The 20,716-nt window shown below is 39.1% G+C and overlaps 2 pseudogenes across 2 annotated transcripts in view; both read right to left on the bottom strand.

Annotated features, from left to right (window-relative positions):
• Positions 1–13,016, bottom strand: part of LOC148736155 (uncharacterized) — a 165,913-nt pseudogene extending 152,897 nt beyond the window's left edge. The window contains exon 1 of the transcript XR_015998477.1: positions 12,776–13,016. The product of XR_015998477.1 is annotated as an uncharacterized LOC148736155 (transcript). The remainder of the gene's footprint in view (positions 1–12,775) is intronic.
• Positions 13,017–14,452: 1,436 nt separating this feature from the next.
• LOC148736154 (NACHT, LRR and PYD domains-containing protein 7-like) lies at positions 14,453–20,511 on the bottom strand (annotated as a pseudogene). Its single transcript, XR_015998478.1, has 2 exons — positions 20,371–20,511; positions 14,453–18,034 (listed from the first exon to the last, which is right to left on the bottom strand). The product of XR_015998478.1 is annotated as an NACHT, LRR and PYD domains-containing protein 7-like (transcript).
• Between the last annotated feature and the right edge of the window lie 205 nt (positions 20,512–20,716).

Raw genomic sequence — 20,716 nt, 5'->3', positions numbered from 1 at the left:
CAAAAGGGAGAGGCCGCTTTTGGGAGGAGTGGCCTTTATTGAGGCGGGGGGAGGGGGTTTACATTAGTTTTCCTTTCAACCAACTGTCAAGAGGGCCAAGGGGATGGGCCTTAACTCGGGTGGGCCCTTATTAGAGCGTGGGCTCATATCTGAGAAAATACCGTTGTAAGGAATAAAAATAAATCACTTCGAACTGAATTATCTGAGGATATTTTCATCCTAAATGATCTCTTCACGTCCTCACGGCCGCCGCAAAGAAAAAAAAATGACCATTAATTATTAATTGTGCAAAACTGTTTTCCTTTCCGCTCAACCGTAAGCGGAAATAATTAGAACCAAAAATTCGAAGTATACCGGTAAACTATGACATATCAATTAATGATGGTAACTCTAAGTTTTTGAAGTAAAATCTCTCTAATTTTATACTCAAGTCAATGTTATTCTGAAAATGCACGAGTTGCTCGTTCGAAATAGATACATTTCTCGAATAATTTAAAAAGAAAAGGCTATCACTAGCTGATGCCTTTACTTCCCTAACTAGTGCAGAGCCTCCCACGGCCCCAGATAAAATAATTAATAACAACAACAATTAACAACAATTAATCACTTATAGAGCGCTATTTACAATGACAGATCAACAGCGCTTTACAATCAATCCTAACCCGCCCATCCCACCCCAGGGGAGGACATCCATCACACAGTAATCTCGTACGTGGGAAATTAACGTCTTCTACCCCTAACCCTGTAGGAGACGGGACCTCCATTTATTCGTCCCTATCCGAGAAGACTAGAATATCTAACCATTTCTTGATGTTATAGAAAGGTAGCATATTCTTCTCAATTATTTTAAGACCTTGAGTGTTGGTCCGGCCGGGGCTCAAACCCTCGACCTCCCGCACAACAGTCCAGCGCTCTATTGATTGAGCTAACCGGGAGGCGGTTAATATTATATGGACGACATTTCTGAAGGCTATCGGCCGAGCACCGTAGCTGCTGCACAAAATAATTTAATCGGTTGACTCATTTTCATAAAATCCTGCACACAAGGAAATGCAAAAGTTATGAGATGCCTGCATACAGAACTATTAAGTTAAAAGGCCTGTAAGGATCGTGCATCTTACCAAAACAAAATGCAACTTCAAGTATATACACTACTTGATCAGCAAACGTTTCCGCTGTCTGTTCTCATATTAACAATAGCCTCCATTTGGCAAAGATATTTGTCCGCGGACATAATCTGCTCCGAGATGCAAACATTTCTCATAGAGCGAAGGTTGGGAAAAACTGTGAGCTTCGCCATAACTACCTTGGTAGTTAACAAAACAGCAGAATATCTCTGGTGAAAAGTACTACTGACCAAAAACAGTCATGAAGCGTACGTCTGGTTTACCGAGCAACATATTCGCGTTCAAAAACTGCTGACTTTCAAAAGAACTAAATTCATTACAAAAAATCTTTATTGTGCTACGCATTTCTTGTCACGTGGACGACTTGTGCTTTCGTTAAAACGTTATATGTTCGAGCATCTTAACCGAAATTTGTCAAAAACCAAAACATTATTGAAGGAAAACTTCAAAAACAGTTCCATTAACTTCGACCGTGATGTGTTCAAGGTCTTTGCTCAAAAATGTATTTATGCGTGGTACTGGGACGAGCAGCTCAAGTCACATAACACTGATCACAATCAGTCTTTCCGTCAGTCTTCATTTCTATCTTCTTACTTGTTGAATGAACCTGGCGTTACTAGTAATGAACACGAACCAGCGGCATTTCGAGATTCACGATAGTTGCCAGCCTGTTCGTGTCACCCAGTGGATTGAATTTTAGCCTCAGGTTCCTCAGATTAGAATTGGATTTGAAACTACACACTAAACCACGCAAGTCACGTTCATCCAAGTTTGAACGACTAAGATCTACCATCCGCAAGCTGGGAAAGAAGTGAAAACGCTCAGTCAGTTTGAGCAAAGCCACCTCTGAAACTGAAACAAGAGAACATGAAAGTCTCTAAAGCTGGAAATACTTTGTTAAATCCTCCAAATAGAGCCTTCATGTCCTCCACTTGTACAGTGCTTCCCTCCCTCCCAAATAAACAGAGTTTCTTTAGAAACGACATTTCAGGAAGTGGCCGACCAAGTGCCGCGGCTATTGCTGGAGTCATTCTCAAGTCCCACAGTGTCAGTTTCTGAAGAGTCTTGTGTGTGATGCTACAAACCAGTTTGTTTCCTACTTCAGCATAGCAGTTCTGTAAATGAAGGCGAAATTTGATGAGGTTGTTGAACCGTGGTAACAAACTAGCGAGCTTTAATACTTCTGAACATGTCAACAACTCTATACGGAAAACGCGTCCAAGCACCAACCGACACGTAAGAGGATTTGGTATTTGTTCCAGGCATTCCAAAGCACTCTCATTCAAATGATCCATTTCCAAGCTTTCGAAACTCTTACAATCTCTAATTATGGTACTAAAACTGCGCATTGTTGGCTCGTTAATATCTGACGCAAAGTGTACAAATCTAAGGAATTTCAGAGATGACGACTTTGGACACAAACTTGCGGAATGAGATGGAGCGAGATTCTCATTGAACAGTTTGGCATGGGCATCACACCGCAACTCCAGTTCAGAGAAGTAAAATAGTGTCTGACCACTGTGGAAATGAAGGATGCAACCTAATCCACAATAACCTTCACATTTGACTAATTTGAATTTCTTTAAAAGTTCTTTAGCTGAAACAGCCGCCAAATTCTCAGTCGCTTTTAGCGGAATATGTAAGCAATTGAGAAACTCAAGCGACTCGCATAGTACTATCATTTCGTCACAATCCCAGCGATCGCAGAACACCACACCACGAATTGAAACTTCATTTAAAATTTTCCGTTCCGGCACAAGGTCACTAATTGATCTTCCATACCGCCAAAGAAAAATGATCCCCTCGGTGCATTTTAAACAATGTCTTAAGAGTTCAGTTTTTGATTCAACTTCATTAAAGGAATTGTAGACAAGGTTAATGAACCTCCTCTGCTTGTTAGTAACAAGTTCCAGTAACGTGAACTTATCGGTCTGTTTAAGCATCAATACATGTATCTTGGCTTCCTAATTCATCTTGTTTTGAGCCTCTTTCTTCTTGTTAACGGACTGATTTAGGAATTGCTAAAACGTTATTCCATTCAAAATACAATTGGAAACAAAGTACAGGCGTTTTGTCTCTTGTAGTTTGAGGTTCAACATGTCTTATGAACAAAACTGATGACATCCTTTTTGTAAACCCTTAGCCACTCGACAATTAAACTTTGTACCTCTTTCAAAGAATGTGGTAACACTACTGGGTTTTTTTGTCGTAGATAGGCTTCCTATTTTTGTGTCTTCCTCATCTTTAGAGAGGTGGCCGCTGTATAACTGTAAGTCCTCTCAATACGGGGGTCTGCTTTATTCAGATTTCACCGACATGCAATAATTCAATAACGATAATTTCCTATCAACTAGTATTAATAAAAATGATTACCATGTCTATAACAAATTTGTTCTGCTAAGCCTTTACACTGCACGAGTTTATGCTGCAAAGCAACATTCAAATTTTGGTAAGTTGCAGCAGAACCATTCTCCTGTTTCCAGTCCATTAACATGTGGTATCCTTTCTCACATAGTTGCCTGTGGTTTTGCTCTATATCCTGAAGTTTTGGCTCGTTAAACCCCAAGCGACGCCCAAGTTTCATCCACTTTTCAGCAATTTCGTTGCCTAGTTCCTCTAATTCATCATCTGTTGGTGTACCTTGTTTGACTAAAAAAAGAATAACTTTAATAATGACCTCAAAGTGTTACCTGGGTCTCTTAAACAAGATCAACCAATCAAATTATAGGAAACAGACAATGATTCCAACTTCAATCTGCTGTGCCAATCAGTGCTCAGCACCAAAGCAAGAAAAGATGACAAAGAATCTGCTCACTTTTGTAGGTGAACTACGTAACAATAAACATACAGAGGTTAGAATTGGCTCTTAGTGTTGTTTTCTTAATAACAGCTAAGTGCTCCAAGAACATTATTCATCAAATAAAAATTATTCCAAATCAATTAAACAAATGTTCTAAAGCAAAACTTCAGCTTATCTTCTCCTTAACAACATTATAACTACAATTAATATACATCGGCCCTACAATTAAAACTGCAGCAGATATTGGGTTATTATTTTGAGTTCAAAGTTTACCTAGTTTCTTAGCCCCTTGCCCATGTACTATTTTTGACTTTGCAAACTCAGAGAAGTGTCTTCTATAGCAGATTGTTTAAAAAATGTGTAATAAAACAATCACAGACTTTGGTTTTTGCATGACATCATAAATCGTCAAACTATGCGTCTGTGTTATCTGCCTCAGCCTTCGGCTTTGGCAGAGAAGTCAGACCTCAGCACTGATAGTTCATGTTAGTATAATTACTGTGCTGGTGATAACAGAGGTACAGGCACTCTGATTGGTCAGGGATTGCATCATATCTCGCTTTAATCACCCTGCACGAGGTGATTATGGCATGGGTGCAAAACTTCAAAATAGCTGCCTCGCATTTTGTCAATGTTACCAAGGAAGTGATAAACGCGATAGAAGATATTTTTACTTCCTTATCGCACAAGCAATGCTACTTAGTTTGGTGTACCACTTTAAAAATGTACATGAACTTTTTGCCTATTTAATCAAATAAATCTGTTAAATTCTCATGAAAACTGGTTACTAAATTGCTTATTATTGGGAAAATATACATAAGACTTCACTCTTGAATGAGCAAATATTTGCTTTTCTGAAAGATGTAAGTAAAAAGATTGATTTGTAGCCAACAAGATTAATAATAACCTGCCACGTTCAGAGATGTAACTCTGGGTTGTTTAGGATCCTGGTTAGTGCAGCCTGAGGACAATTTCCTCTTTCCATGACTTATCCCTAAAAAAAAAAATCATTCATAAATCAATTCATAATATTTACTCCTGTGCATAGATAAAAAGAGATCTGACATCTATAGCCCACCATCTATGGGGTTTTGAAGATCAAATAAATATGTTATAGTACAGATTTCTGATGTCATTTTCCCTCAAAGTTACTTTAAATTAAGCATGTAGCTTCAAATTTGAAATGAAAGAATCACCTTGAAATTTTGCTTTGTTGTCATGTGCTTTAAGTAAAAGGGAATATTTTGACAAAATTTTGTATTTGCTTGTATTTACAAATTCATTTGAGGTAGATCAAAAGATACCAGTCAACTTAGTTAGCACAAAACCTGTGAAAGTTCAATACTGGAAACCAAGTGAAAAGTTAAGATATCATCCCTTCATTCAGGGTTTTCCTTTTCAAAGAAAGTTGAAGTCGATGAAAGGGAAGGAGGCGGAGACAATTTGGGCCCGTAGCCCCCAACTTGAGTGCCGAAGGTGCGAACAACTAGGGGGTGTCTGGGGACATGCCCCCTGGGAAATTTTGAACATTTGAGTGCTCTGGGATGCAATCTGGTGCATTTTGGGTGCTTAAATTAAGCAAATGAACTGGCTTAACAACACAAGAAATGACAATGTATTTAATAAAATGCAGCCCTTTTCTGGCACGTTGATTGGCAATACTGGGCACATTACTTATAAATATACAACACTCGAATCGATCTTGCTTTCTGTAGCTTAGTGCCACTATCCTCTTTCTTTTTCTTGCTAGTACATTGTGAGGTCTGCACAATGAAGTTGAAGCATTGACAGTTGACTCACCTACAGTCTGAGTCTCCCGTCTCGCGATTCTCCGATTCTCCACAGGTGGCTGTGGTGGTCTGTTCAAGTGACAGGCTGCTGAGTCACGTCTGGTGACAAGGTCCACAGAAGGTAACTGCAGAGTATCGGCAACTCTTGAAGATGATGCTACAGGAGAAGAACTGAATGAAACGGATGGACCAGCAATGTCTTGTGGTGAAGGAGGATCATCAGGTATAACTATAACTTCAGTGATATTACCAGACTCCTCCTTTGTCTGACCACACCTATCTGTCTCCATCAGTAGAATAAGTGGTTAAATTTTCCCATCAGGAGTATAACATGCAAACTATTGGATTTCTGCAGAGAAATAAGAATACATAAGGATACAGTTTTGATTCTAATTTAGCTTTAGATAATTTCTTAGTGATTTCAAAATAAAGGAAGCTGCGACAGGCCAAGTATTACGGGAGCTTATAAATAAGTTCTCCTTTCTGGACAGGATGAAAGTTCCTCATAGGAACAAATAGTCCCTCCGTTCCTCCCTGGCATAATTCATCATTTTTATTAGTTTCCTAACAGTTTTCTGATATCCATTTCTACTCCTGAGTGGGGAGGAACACTCCGCCAGTGAGAGTAAAGTGTCTTACCCAGGAACACTCGTACAAGACAGTGGCTATGGCTCCAGACTCAACATCTTGATCAGAGTCCAGAGGTCAAATCACCAGGTGGTGCTTATGCACATGTATTAACTTCTTCTATTAAAAGTAGGGTAACTCCATTTGTTTTTTGGAAATTGTTTGAGACGATTAACTGTGTGAGGAAATAAATAAAGTGGCCTGAATTAAAGTAAATATCCTTTTGACGATCTTTCATGGAGAATCACATCATCTCATCATGTGAAATGAAATTCAGCTAAACCTTAAGGTTGACATACTCATCAATCGTTACAAGAAAATCCTTATGCAACGATTGGTGACTGTTTAGAATTAAACTCATATATTGCGGGTGTGACCACAAAGTAACATCAATGCTATTCTCTATAGACAAAATTTGATGTTAGGGCTTGTCCACAAGCCAACCAGGCTCAAAATCTGATAGTGCACTGTTAAATTTTTTATTTCTTTTAGCAACCTCTGGATGGATCAATGTCCATGCTTCAGAAATTGAAAAAAAAAAAAAACAATGGCAGCCATCTTCCACTGTGTGCGTAAGACTGCCTCCTGAGAATTTAGCATAAACTCTGAAAGACAGCGATTCTAATCTATCTAAATTATTCCTGAATTAGGAAAATTAGAATTGGAAACCAGGAGCTGCGTACTTTGAAACACCACAGAATAGTTATAATTACCTGTTTGAGAAGATCTTTTGTGGTTTTCCTCTTTTGAATGACTTTCTATAACTACATAACAGGCGGAGTTCAACGCCTGAAATTATACTAATTAATCATCCATCGCTGCTCTGTTTCCTTCGAAATATCTGAAGCAATGCGGAATTTGTGACCATTCATGTGCCAGTAGCAGGATCTAAAAAAAAAAACAACAAGGAAAATTCAGTATTTGAGTCAAATTGATTTTCAGACCATTGATTCCCACTTTAAGGTAGTTGGATTTTCTGCAACAATTTAACATACCAATGAATTGGAATAAAAGTGGAATACTTGAAAAACATCTTAGTTAAATTTATTTGAAAAGAGATATTTTCTACATAATTGACCTCAGCATAATTATCAATGGCATTATTATAAGTAACAATCTGTTGCATTTAGACTACAAGAGAAAACATTTAGAAATAATGTAGATCACAAAGTTAAGAACAATTATATTAATCTATTCTTGGTATTAATTAAGTTACACATCAATAAGCTTCATTTTATCCATTACAGCCCCACCCACCCCCTCCAAGTGTAATGGGTCTGCTGCAACTATTCTTAAGTCTAGGTTATGGGGTTGGGGGAGGGGGCAAGAAGGGGGGACCTCACATACATATGGCTCCTCACTTAATCAATTAAGGAAGAGCTATAAGAGCTAATCACAGGAAAAGAAAACAATTGAAATGTCCCCTTATGAGCATTAAAAGCTGGTGTGTTGTAGGACCACCTTTAGTGTTTGTGTAATAATATCGGTGATGACATAATCTAATTAGTATGAGGCACGTGGGTAATGCTGTGTAATGTATATAGGGCAAGTGTGCGAGAGAATAAAGGTAGCGTTGCAATGCGGATTCCGTGTGGTCTATATGTTTCCTACAAGATACTAAACCACCCCACTGGGAAATCCTGTCTGCCTCCACCCCAAAGCCATGTGCCTTTTGCAATTCTCTCCTCTATTTAAACATGGTTGGCCTTAGGTTCCCATCATCTCACAAAAAATTGAATATAAATATTAATTTATATCAAGTGCTATGAAAATATAACAGACTTTTGCCACTCACTCAGTAGCTGTCACAGGTATATCATTCAGATGGAAAAGATTAGTGGCAACCCCTTACTATGAAACATCACATGTAACCCAGTGTAGCAGCATAAAAACATTTCTAGTTTAAAGATGGCTAATCCATATTTGTCATCTGTGCCTGTGGAAAGGGAATTAGAACCTCTTCTCGATCAGGTGGGGAATTTGAACCCGAATTGTCAAGTCCTTCCAGCAGAGTAAACATATCTTATTTTCCTAATATGAAGTTGTTTAAACAAGGTAAAAAAATTCATTTTCCCAAGCTGCAGATCCTTCAAAAGAAAAGGTTTACGCAAAAGTCACTAAATTTGCCTTTCCCCCCCCAAAAAAAAGGAAAGAAAAGAAAACAATCAAATCAAGTACTTGGACATACATAAGTGCAGGCAACTTCAAAAGTTCAAACTCCCAGGGGATTAGCGGGGGAGTGGATGTTGAAGATTCAAATTGATTATTTCTAGTTTCATAACTTAATGGAAAATTGTACTGGTTTCCTGTGAGTGGGTCATGCAGGTATATACAAGCCTACTTATGAACCATGCAACTCCAAGTTGAACAGAAATTTCAATTATTTTAAAAGTAGCATAAATTCTATTTGACCTCAAAATACACTGCTGGAAATTTAATGCATCTGCAAGTCTAGACCATCATAATTTCCTGCTTGCTATTCTAATTTACCTAATTAGTATATACTTTTAAGTAGATACTGTTTAAAAACAGTGAAGAGTGTTGAAGCCCCGCTCTGATTGGCTTAACTCAAACTCTGAAGATCCTTTGAAACAGCTTATACCCAATTTGCACCTGAAAATATTGTAATTGTTGCCAGAGTAATATATGATTTAAAATCCAGTTTTTGTGCTTTATTATCTCCTTGTTTCAGTATAAACAAAAACTATTCACCTAATTAACTAAAGTAAGTGCTTGTTACTCAATGTGCTGATGATTTTGTAAGCAAAAATAAGAAACCTATCCACTCAAACAAAAAGTAATGAACACAACAGAAGTATAATAATAAAGTTGTCACTTTCTAATGATGCATACAAGATTGTAATGTGAGTGTTCTTTCACCAAACAAAAATTACAAATTTCGATTTTAAAACAAATCATGTGACTCTCTTTCAAAGATTTCATGTTGATTTGCCGGCAAAGAGTTTACTTGATACCCCAGGAATCACCTACCAATTGGGGAAAATTGTGAAAAAATGAAGTGGTTGAGACATGTATTCCTTTATTCCTAGAGAGAATTTCCAGTGTTGGAAAGTGTCCAAAGCAAGTTAACATAGGAAACAAGGAGGTTATAACTTTATTTTACACTAATCTAGGTAATTAACAAAAGCAGCAGTGTGCTATTTCAAAATAGCACACTGTACGCTGCTGTAGAAATAATGTCTTAGTGTGAGATCATAACACTAAAACTATTTGTGTGCCACTGTATTGCACTCAATATGTGAGACTTCAGTCTCAGTGCTCTCCCAACAGTGCCTAAATTAATAGAGATTGACAGTTCAAACTTAACATCTCATGCAATTCGTTTAATTTGTACAAGTTTTTTCTTTGTTCTACATGTCCAGTCATGTTATCATTTGCCATGGAAAATTTAGAAAGAGTTGAATTTAGAAAGAGTCTGATGCAAAAGGTGTTCAGTGCTGGTTTTCAACTTGTTTTCTATTTTTTTTTTTTTTTTTTTGATAAATGGTCTGGAGTATTTATTTCAAAATTTGTTTTTTTTCAAATGGTCATAAACCTCAAATTAAGAAAAAAGTTAATTAAAAAAAAAAACGCTGATTGAAGAGGTGCAACAGCAACATAGATAATCTTTCCCAGATAATCTTTCACTCCCCAGAGTAAAATTACCAAAGAGAAATTTCTCCTTTTAACCCTTTACTCTGTAATATCAGTATGTATATTCTCCATACTGTTCTGCAGACATTTCCTGAGGTGCTGACAAGGAGAATCTGTTTAACAATCAAGAGCTTCTCTAGTGGCTGATCATTTCCTTTATTCTCCTGACCTTAACCCTAACCCTAAAAGATACCCTAACCCTAACTTTTTGACCTGATTTTACGTTACCCTAACCGATTTGATTGCTTAATGCCAAAAAGTGGATTTTTCCGAAAAAACTTGCTTCTTTGTTAACCCATTAACGGCCGCAGCTTTTGTGGAAAACCGTGTTTTGAAGCTAGTCCAGCAGATTTGGGGTCACTGTTGGGGTTTTAAAAGCTCGAACTTACCAAAAACCACTTGACAGCTCATGCACTCGACGGCCTTTCGATCCAAATGCAAAATGGCGGCCTCAAAATCTCGGGCACGCGCAGAGAGCAAAATTTCGACATAGTTTTTGGGTTGAAAAGTCACGCCCCACTTACGACTTCTGCTTTTCTCTCTTTCTCCTGCCCTTTTTTTCCCCTCTCCTTGCCTAAAGTTTCTCCTCACTTGCTGGAAATTGAGTAGGCTTCATTTTGGTGTAGAGATTTTTCAGAAACTACTCATTATTTTCAAAGCACATGCTCGGAAAGGTAGGTGGGTAGTGAAACACGATCTTCGTGCAGATTTTCCAGTCAAAGTGACACGGTTTTTTGGCTATTTCTCCAATCTCCTCCACTCAATTGCGCTCATTCTGGTATCGTCTGCAAGATATTTTCAACCCGTTCAAGTACATGCTCGAATTCGTGCTCCAGAGTTAAAATTGATGACGTCACAGGGCGTAGAAAGAGTGTGGGTCCCCATGGGCGCATACGGGCGCACTGGACGTTAATGGGTTAATGTGTGATTCAGGGGTGATATTGTAAGGAGAAATTAGATGCAAGTCACTCTTAGGAGTCAAAGGATTAAGTAAACATAAAACTATTTACTTTAAAAGAAAAGTGATCTGAAAAAGGAAAAAAAACTATCAACTGGTGGACATGGTCAGATTTATCATGAAAATCTCATAGCTAAAATTATTACAGGCTATCACATGATTTTGAATGCACTTTTTGGTATAAATATTAGAAAGGGTAAAGTTTCAGATGAATAAAACTGTATAAGGGCTTATGCAATTTGTAGTCTGAAAAATCAATACATCTTATTTAAATCAAATTACTCAAGAAAACATGTTCATACTTATTAATACTAGATAAATTATGAAAAAAGGAAAGCATAAAAACAAAACAAGCGTGAAAAATTTTGCTTAATAAAATATACACGAAGATCTCTCCACCCATTGGCTAAAGTTGTAAAATTTTAACTTTTACATGACAAATTACTTTCATCTGTGAACTTGGAAGTATTTGAAGTAAACATAACTATTCCCTGAAAATCACATTCAATTATGAAAGCTCAGCATCTAGAAGAACCCAATCATTATTTTGAAACCTGAGACACCTACTCTGAGCACACCTTGAACAAGCTAAGCTTTACTTTGAACATGCACTATTTGTTAACTGCATTTGCAAACCAATTTGCGTCCTAAGTTACATGAGATCTACACTGTTTTCTAGCTAATCAGAAATGAACAGCTTTTCTCGTGTCTATCATTTTTATCATGGTCATGCATGCATCACTGTCAGCGACATCAGAGTCGGTGCATCACTGACAGTGACGCATGACCACTATAATTCATATACTTATAGATCTTGCAAGTAAAAAGAACAGTAATTAAAGTAGTTCTGCTAAAACAAATCTACACACTTAGGAGCTCTCTAATGGGTGTCTGAGAAACAATAATTTGTCTGACCAGTAATAAACTCTAACCAGGTACATTAAAGAAAATGTGGTTTTCGTCATGTTTATATAGCTGGAGAACAGTGAGATAGATCAGAAAGCAGCTGATTGACAAGGCAGAAATCTGTCTAAGATGCTACGAAATATTTTCCTTTAATCAACAATGCACAGAAAACTGCAAATCTTGTCTTTAAACGTTATTCAGTGAAGGTCACTTTGTCCTGACAAGTCAATACAGAGGATATCTAACGCGTAATAAATAAAAATACAGCTACTGTTCTGTAGATTTATGACATATTCACTACGTGAATATTCTTCCCACTTTACACTTGTGTTCAAACATGATTAATGATTTAGATTCAGACAAGTTGTAGAAGAGATAAGAACGTTAACGTGAGCTCTACTTGGTCAGCATGCTTAGAATAACAATTTAGGAATAACACAACAATAGGAAAAAACATCTCAGATATCTTACTATACACTTGATCCTGTGGGTTTCATGCAATAAGTATGTAATTTTATGTTATGTGGTTTCACAGTAATTTGTGAATAACTAAATTTAGGAAGTCTTGTCGCATTGGCTCTCCATTAGGCACAACATGTAAATGTTCAATTAAGATACTTCTTTATTTACGAACAGAGTCAGAGCTGTAGCATTAAATTCAAAAGCAAACATAGCGAGGGCAGCAAAAAAGCTGTGATTCAAACATGTCGTTAACAACATCCTAAATGTATCCACAAAAGCGAAAGAGAAGGCAGAGAATTTTTTATTCAGTAACGAAATCGAAACTAAATTTGCCTCAAAGGCGGAAGTTTGATTTACTTTCTTAATTAGACGCAAACTTTACTTCAAATTTACGTATGCAGACGCCGAAAGAGATAACTATCTGAGTGAAACCCTATTTAATTACACATACCTTGCAGCTTTGACTCTTCCTAAAGAATCCACACGTAACGATCACCTGTTCCTCGTATTCCAAGTAACGAAATCACGATTTACTTGTAAGTCCACACATACCCATCGAGAATACTAGCTCCAATCTCCTACGCGATAAAGTCAGTCCGCGTTGCTCCTATCTAACTTTGTTCACTTCCTGTTGTAATCTTGACCTTTCCTCTAATTTTGATTGAATGTTTGTTTACTCGTTTTTGTTTCAGTTTTGACAACACGTTTATGATGAATCAGCTCTTCAAGACTTATATGGCTGGTTGTTTACACGGTTTTACGCAATCAGTGGGCACCAGGCTTTCTGCGCAAGAGGTTTGATTTAATGAAATAAATGTCCTTCCATCGTAAACTTTCTGCCCTCTTGACACTGGTCACAAAAATGAATGTCCCGATAAAAAGGTTTAGCTAAATTTAGGATTGTTTAGAATACGGGTTTATTAAACAACGACTAAACTTTATAGCTTGAATGTCCAGCTTTATTGACATGAAATGCAAAACACAGAGATGGATGGCCACACGCGAGTTCGCTTTACGATCAAACAACACATTTATTTTCGGCAAAGATTTTTCAATTAACATACCTGACCCTGGTTTATGGAGGATCTTCCCGAATTTACCCTGGAAATTGTAGCCCTAAGTCGTGCGGGATCTTTTGGAAACCAATTCGCTAAGAAAAAGAGATGTTTTTCACTAGCCAAGGTCGGTCTGCATTGGGAATGCGGCCCGTTGCCTACGACCCCGGGCAGTATCCAAGACCTACCCAATACAGACCTTAGACCTCCCGGTTGGTGAAGAACGTTGAACTCGAACCCTAAAGGAAATTGAAAAAGGCTTGAGCTAGCGGCACTTCAAATTATCAGGGGTTGGAAAAGGACTGAAAATGATTTATTCATACAGAATACATTTTTATCAAATCTAATTACAGAGAAGTCAAGTGAAAATGGAACACCAACAGAAACACTGCAGAAATGGGAACTTAAAAAATGAGAAACAAAACAAACCAAAGCAGCAGGAGAGATAAAATATCAAGATGTATTGAAGCTAAGGCACTGAAGGTACTATATGAGGTGCTGGAGGTAGGGGGGTGAGGGCTTACATTAATTTTCTTTTCAACAAACGGTAGCTTTATTTTGACCAGATCGTCAATTAAAAGACAAAAGCTACAATATCCAAGTAGACAGAAATTCAATAACTGGAGGGGACTTTACGGAAAGGAAACTATTTTCCTCTACTGATTGTGTTGCACTCGAAACTGAAAACGTAATGAATAAAGTGACAGTAGGAATCGATTTCTCTTGTATCCTTACTATTTGCGAAAATGAGGAAAGAGGAGGCTTAGTCAAGAGGGCCAAGGGCATGGGCCCTGATTCGGGTGGATCCGTATCAGAACGTGGGCTCATATTTGAGGAAATATCGTTGTTGGGAATAAAAATAAATCACCTCCCACTGAATAATTAGAGGATATTTTCATCCTGAATGTTCTCTTCACGTCTTTACGGCAGTCGCAAAAAAAAATTTACCATTTAAATATGCAAAGCTGTTTTCCTTTTACACACAGCCTTAGGCTGAAAATGATTAGAACTAAAAAACTCGAAGTATGCCGGTAAACTATGACATAATAGCTAAAGAAAGGTAACACTAAGTCTTTGAAGTAAAATCTGTCATTTTTATACTCAATGCAAGGCAATGTTATTCTGAAAATGCATACACGTTGCTCCTTCGAAATAAATACATTTCTAGAATAATTTGAAAAGAAAAAGCCATCAGTAACGAATGTCTTTACTTCCCTCACTAGTGTAGAGCCTCCCACCGCCCCAGATAAAATATTTAATATTGTATGGACGACACTTCTGGAGGCTATCGAACGAGAACCGCGGCTGCTGCAGAAAAAGGATTTCATCGGTTGACTTAATTTGATAAAATCTTCACCACAACAAAATGCAAAAGTTCTGAGATGCCTGCATACAGAACTTTTAAGTTTAAAAGGGTTGTAAGGGTCGTACATCTTACCAAAACAAAATGAAACTTCAAGTATATACACAATTTGATCAGCCAACGAAGCTCGGGGAAAACTGTGAGCTTCGCCACAACTACCTTGGTAGTTAACAAAACATCACAATATCTCGGGTGAAAAGTAAAACACAAAAAAGTCATAGAGCGTACCTTAAGGTTTACTGAGCAACCTTTTCGCGTACAAAAACTGCTGACTTTCAAAACTCAACTAAATTCATAAAAGAACATCTTTCTTATTCTGCTACGCATTTCTTGTCACGTGTACGACTTGTGCTCTCGTTAAAACCTTATATGTTGGAGTATCTTAACCGAAATTTGTCAAAAACCAAAAAATTTTTTACGGGGGAAACTTCAAAAACAGTTCCATAGACTTTCACTGTGACGTGTTCAAGTTCTTTGCTCAAAAATGTATTTTTGCGTGGTACTGGGACGAGAAGCTAAAGTCACACAACACTGATCACAATCATTCTTTCCGTCAGTCCTCGTTTCTACTCCTCACTTACTGAATGAAACTGGTGTTACTAGTAATGAAGACCAACATGAGGCAGTGCTTGTTTCGCGATGGATTCCACCCTGTTTTTGTCACCCATCGGATTGCCAACTAGCCACAGGGACCTCAGATTAGGAATGGGTTCCAAACTACATACTAAACCACGCAAGTCACGTTCATCCACCTTTGAACGAGTAAGATCTACCCTCAACAAGCAGGGGAAAAAGTGAAAACACTCAGTCAGTGGAGTAAGGCAACCTCTGAGGCTGAAACCAGAGATCCTGAGCTCCTTGAAAGCTAGAAATGGTTTGTTGAATCCTTCAAATAGTGCCTTCATGTCCTCCACTTGTACGCTTCTCTTCATCTTCCAGACTTCTAGACAGGGTTTCTCTAGAGATGACATTTCAGGAAGTGACCGACCGAGTGCCGCAGCTATTGCTGGAGTTAATCTAAAGTGAGACAATCTCAGTTCCTGAAGAGTCTTGTGTGTGATACTGGAAACCAGTTCGTTTTCTGCTTCAGCACAGCAGTCACCCAAGTAAAGGCGGCATTGGATGAGGTTTTTGAACTGTCGTAACAAACCAACGAGCTTCAATGCCTCAGACGGTGTCAACGAATGGTAACGGAAACAGCCATCAAGCCTCAACTGACACGTATGAGGATTTGGTATTTGTTTCAGGCATTCGAAAGCACTCTCATTCACTTGACCCATTGAAATTCTTTTGAAACTTTTTCAATCTCTTATACGAAAACTGCGTACGGTTAACTGCTCGTTAACCTCTGGACCAATGCGTAGAGAGCTAAGGAATTTCAGCGGCGACGGTTGAGGACACAAACTTGCGGAATGAGATGGAGCGAAACTCTCAGTGAACAGTTTGGCATGGTCATCACAACACAGATCCAGTTCAGTGAAGTAAAAGAATGACTGACCACTCAGTGTGGAAATGAAGGATGCAAACTAAGTCACAATACCTGTTACATTTGACTGCTTTGAATTTCTTTAAAAGTTCTTCAACTGAAACAACCGCCGAATTCTCAGTTGTTTTTAAGCGGAATATGTAAGCAATTGAGAAACTCAAGCGACTCCTATAGCGCTGTTATATTTTCATTGCCCCAGCGATAAAGGAAAACCACAACACAAATTGAAACTTCATTTAAAATTCTCCGTTCCGGCACAATGTCATAAATTGATCTTCCATACGGCGGAAGAAAAATGATCCCCTCGGTGCAATTTAAACAATGTCTAAAATGTTCAGTTTTCGATTCAACTTCTTTCAAGGAACCGTAGACAAGGCCAATAAAACTCCTCTGCTTGTCAGTGACGTCACATAGTGTCACGTCTTTCTCGCTTTGTTCATCAGGTACTGTCTTTGACAAATCCAGTTCAGAGTCACAGACTCTAACTGATGTCACGTGTTCAAAAACCTTCAATGATCCATCATATGACAAACCGCAAATAAACTGGAACACATTCTCCAATGACTCACAGTCGTTCAAGGTTCGGGCGCGGTCGTTGATTTGACCGAGATTTCCATGAACGACACATCAGTGGGTGATGTACCACGCTGCTAAGAACTCCTGTATGCTCTTGTGAATAAACGATACCATCCCTGCTGGTCGAATATTTTCTGCATATTCATTGACTTGAAGTAAGCCCATAATCCGAGGTTTTTCATCAAGGATGACAGCGGACAGTTGATCGTACTCGAATACATGATCGTCATTTAAAAGGCATTCTAAAGCCACCTTTCCGATTCAACCAGAATACCTTTGAAATCTTCAACTTTGCGAAAAGTAGAAGGAGAACATTTCCCTTCATTATGATCCAAAACATACTGGATGATCGCTACGTACAATTTTGTTTTCGAGTTAGGAAAGTTCCGTAACTTTCCATTTTTCCACAAAAAGCAAAAGAAAAGTAGAAGTAGCGGAACTCTCACCAAATCTGTCACGCCTCGCATGAGTAGATGAACTCTTAAAGCTAATGCTTCCATCTCGCTACCAAGCATTCTGATCATAAAGGCCTCTCTGTCCTCCTCACTGAAACCAGTGATCTCAGCATGCATGCACGTCCTGAAATTCTACCAGCTCGTCAGCTTTGGAAATTCGAGTTGTTATCAACACACAACAGTTCCTCAGTTTATCTCTTCTGAATATCTCAAATATTTCAGAGTTCCATGCGTAATGATACTCATCGTAACCATCAAAAACCAGGAGAACTTTGTCTTGATTCTGAGAGATGTAACTCAGCAGGCCGTCTTTCATGGCTGTGTCCTCCTCGGCAAATATATGAGAGGCGCTTATGACATCTCTGAGGCTTTGGTGTTTGGATACTCTTTTGAGATCAATTACAACAGCAAGCTTGAACTTCTTCAGGATAGCTCTCTGTTCATCTGTCAACCTGTTTTCGTCAAGTTCAGCCCAGTCCATTGCCAGTTTCTTCACAAACGTGCTCTTCCCGATTCCAGTCTGCCTCTTGTACGAGTATCCTGTTTGACGGCAATCCGTTCTTATTTTTAGCGAGAACATCAGTGTAGTGATTTAGCTCAGCACGTGATGGCCCAGCTGGGGTTTGTTCCTCTTTCACCCAGGACAGTCGAGTGTAGATCTGGTGAATGTTCACGGCAGATGTTTTGGACCACACAGAGGTGGGCACCGTGGCGGTTCTTTTGTAATGCGCTGCAAGTTTACGCCGACAAATTTGCACATCAAAAGGGGGTGCTTCTGTTTGGGGAAAACAAAAAAATTTTCCTCTCACCATTTTTACAATTTTAATCTGCAGCTGGCTGGCAGTAGTTAGCCGCTGGCTCTATCGTATGAATCATTTATTCAAACGAATATACAAAGAAGTTTTAAAATAAAGTTAATTTTAAAAGCTAAGAGACGGCTTCATACTTCGTTAGGAAAAAGAAAAAAAAAACATAAAGCGATAAATGAGATGCAATGAATATAAAAAATAAAAAAAATATATGAACTTCATATATTCATTGCATCTCATTTATCACTTTCACGGGTTTATTACGAATCAACTTAACGGCTTGTTAGCTCAATTGGTAGAGCACTGCACTAGAATCGCAGAGGTCAGTGGTTCGAGTCCCGTACAGGCCTGATTTTTTTCAGGTCTGATTTTCGCTATTGCATAAATAGCGCTATCTACTGCGAGGATCGCACATCATACGTATAAAGCGATAAGTTCAAGTTTTAAAGTTCCTTAAACTGGGAGACACAATGGATTTAAAGTAAATCGTTGTGAAACATAACATTCACATGTTTAAATGATGGTGTTGGTTACGATGTACAGATTACTGAGAAAAAAACGTTTTTTGAAGAAATATCGAGCTTTATTTAATCACTCCCTGAAGTTCGCCTTTCTTTGTTTTTCCTCCCTTTTACTTGGACTCCTGGTAAAGTTCTCAGAGTGAATTAAAGGAATCCCGTCCCCAGGGTCCTGACGCCCTTGACCAGAAATTATTCTGCTGCATAAGGGCGACGGAGGCTCCAGGAGAGACACTTGAAGCAAACTTTGATGCCATCTTTTAACGGCAGCGGAATAGACTAGGCGCTCGTGAAGTAGGCCTCACTCGTGGAGCTCGTGTAGAACATCGGCGTCAATGCAAGAACTTCCCGCGCGCATCGGCGTCACTGCAAGAGCTTCCCGCGGCGCATCGGCGTCACTGCAAGAGCTTCCCGCGGCGCATCGGTGTCACTGCAAGAGCTTCCCGCGGCGCATCGGCGTCACTGCAAGAGCTTCCCGCGGCGCATCGGCGTCACTGAAAGAGCTTCCCGCGGCGCATCGGCGTCACTGAAAGAGCTTCCCGCGGCGCATCGGCGTCACTGCAAGAGCTTCCCGCGGCGCATCGGTGTCACTGCAAGAGCTTCCCGCGGCGCATCGGCGTCACTGCAAGAGCTTCCCGCGGCGCATCGGCGTCACTGCAAGAGCTTCCCGCGGCGCATCGGCGTCACTGCAAGAGCTTCCCGCGGCGCGCTAACGTCAAGTTTTTTTTTCACTGATATTTTTTTCACTCGCGCGATGGACTTTACCGAAAAGGAGGGATTACTAGTCGTTTAGCGGCAAAAGTAACCGTTTGAAGTTCCCATGACAACCCTAATTACCTATTTCTCTTATGGCCAAAATAGAAATTACAACGAGGAATGACTTCAAACAAGATTTAAAAAGACATCTTTCAATCCCAAGACATCAGTTTCAGAACCCAGCCTGTAGTGGACACTTATCTTTTGAGTTAGCCAGAGACATGTTTTCTTCTACGTTTCAACCAGAAAATAAAATGTCAGAAGAAAATAAATCTGTTTCATTTACGACCCCTTGCGGATGGTTGAAAACATTACCGATGATTATTATTGTTTTATTCCATTGTTGATCCTCTCCCCAAAGCACCCAATGAAAACCCTGTTGTTCAGTAGATCTCCATGGCACTGAACTTGAAAAGAATCTGCGTCTATGAATTTGAAGCTTCAACACCCCTCCCCCCCCAGACAAGCCCTGTACCCCAGGGCTAAAATTGAGTTTAAATGCCCTCGCCAAGTACCAGATTTGATGGCCAATTTTTTTGTAAAAGGAAAAATCAGTGATTGTGCCTATCTACACATCTGACCGAGCCTGAAAACATAGATTTTGTAGACCTCCTCTTATGAGCCATTTGCTTGCAAAAGTAAACTATTTACCCTTTAAACACCTCCATACCTAGGTATTTAACACTTGAATTCTGGTGGAAAGAATTGACACTTCCAGTTCAAATTATCCGCCTCTGCCAGGCAAAGTCTAAATCCCCCATGCCCGGGCACGGACGACGGTCAAAAGCACGTTTGTTGCCCGTGGAGATGTTGAAACTTTAAATTCATAGACGCATAATGTCTTTATCAAGTTTTTCTTGTTAAATTGTCCAAATCATCAACGAGGGGTTGAATTTTGAACCTGCGCAATAGGAGGTAACTAGGGGGGTTGTGCCCACTTATGTTCGTATCGCTCGACTCTCCCATCCCCTCCCGATCAAGCCTGAAACAGAATCACATTCATCCTCTGTAATCTCAGAACGACTTACCTGGTTTCTCACACACGATGTCTTTTTCAATGGCCTTAAGTCTTTCCAGGATAGGTTTCACCTCTTTTTTTCCAGGTGGCTTCGTCATCATCTAGCCTTACTTGAAGGACAGCAGCCGTTTGCTGGACTTGGAAAAGCATAGCGCTCTGCAGAAATAAGTCATTGATGATACCATTTACTTCTGTTTTTTACCAAAGAAAGAAGATCATCATCCATAGCATGACCCATACACAGCTGGCAACCTACAAAGTAACAAGCAATCGGAAAAATAAAGAAAATTTGGAGGCTTTCAATTTCGTCATAATCACTGCACCCCATAAGTATACTACTGAAGAAACACAATGTT

Source organism: Stylophora pistillata, chromosome 3, assembly GCF_964205215.1.
Source record: "Stylophora pistillata chromosome 3, jaStyPist1.2, whole genome shotgun sequence".
Classification (NCBI taxonomy): domain Eukaryota; kingdom Metazoa; phylum Cnidaria; class Anthozoa; order Scleractinia; family Pocilloporidae; genus Stylophora; species Stylophora pistillata.
The sequence above is the reverse complement of the archived record's forward strand: the minus strand, read 5'-3'. Positions and strand labels throughout refer to the sequence as shown.